This window comes from Solanum dulcamara, chromosome 10 (genome assembly GCF_947179165.1).
Source record: "Solanum dulcamara chromosome 10, daSolDulc1.2, whole genome shotgun sequence".
Classification (NCBI taxonomy): Eukaryota; Viridiplantae; Streptophyta; class Magnoliopsida; order Solanales; family Solanaceae; genus Solanum; species Solanum dulcamara.
This window is the reverse complement of record NC_077246.1, coordinates 36,480,646-36,481,735: the sequence shown is the minus strand read 5'-3', so window position 1 is coordinate 36,481,735 and position 1,090 is coordinate 36,480,646. Positions and strand designations below refer to the sequence as shown.

Below are 1,090 nucleotides of genomic sequence, written 5' to 3'. Positions count from 1 at the left end.
AAACTCAAGAACCTCTCAAGGTACCAAAGTCTTTGGAAGTGCAAAAGTACAGGGTATAACATCCTTCCCCCCTTTAGAGCATTCATCCTCAAATGTGAACCAAAACCTTCCTCCGGATCTTATACCGACTATATGGAGAGTTTCTCTATCCCATTGCCATAACATATACTTTTATTGAGCAATCAATATTAGAGTTCCAAAGGTTAAAATTACTTGTAGAGGTAGGGTATAGGTACAGATACTTGTGTTGCCTTTCCTCTTTCACTTCCTAGAGGGTCATCCATCCTAGTACAACTCTTGTCCAAGCACGCTTAACTTTGGAGTTCTGATGGGATCCAGTGCATTAGTGCTGGTCTTATCGCATCCATCCTTTAAGGTCTCCACCAATGGTTCCTCATATGGTCTCAGATACCGCGGCTTCTATCTGTTTATTGTTGGCGTCGAGATCCATCCATACCTTATGGGATCTCATTTAAAGTTTAAGTGTTTCTATTTACATATGATAACGTCAGTTGATTTTCTCTTATACTTGTATTTCTATTATCCACTTCCCCCCTTTTAGGATGTACCCATGTCATCTTCTATTTATTTTGAACTATTCACAGGTAAATGATTCTATTCCAACTTATTTAACATACTGCACCATATCTACACTTTCTGTTAGTTCATCTATACTTTAGGTTTCCCTTGTAAGAAACCTTAGTACAACCAGGGGGTGTTTAGTATTCTCGATAGATAGTACATAATTTAGTCCAAGTATTGGTACTCGAGTCATATAACTAATGTATTAGTTTAGCCGAAGCCACATTTCATTCATCCCAATCAGTATGTTACTAGTGCTTATATTCGTGTCCGATTCTCCATTCGGGGGCACTTATACTCTAATGAAACATGTTTCACATTTTGTTATTACCACTTTTTTTCCAAAACATACTACTTGTTCCTTTAAAAATTTCACAATGCCTCGGTTGTTTTGCAATTTCTATTCCCTAACCTCGATGGTTCCCATGATTTTCCAAAGTGGAGGTACATATACACAATACCCCTTTCTGCTTCATGAGCTTTCAGCCTTATCGTGTACCCGATGCTA

General features: G+C 38.1%; 1 pseudogene; it reads right to left on the bottom strand.

Moving 5' to 3' along the window:
* Window positions 1–244: 244 nt before the first annotated feature.
* On the bottom strand, window positions 245–366 carry LOC129871888 (5S ribosomal RNA; annotated as a pseudogene).
* Between the last annotated feature and the right edge of the window lie 724 nt (window positions 367–1,090).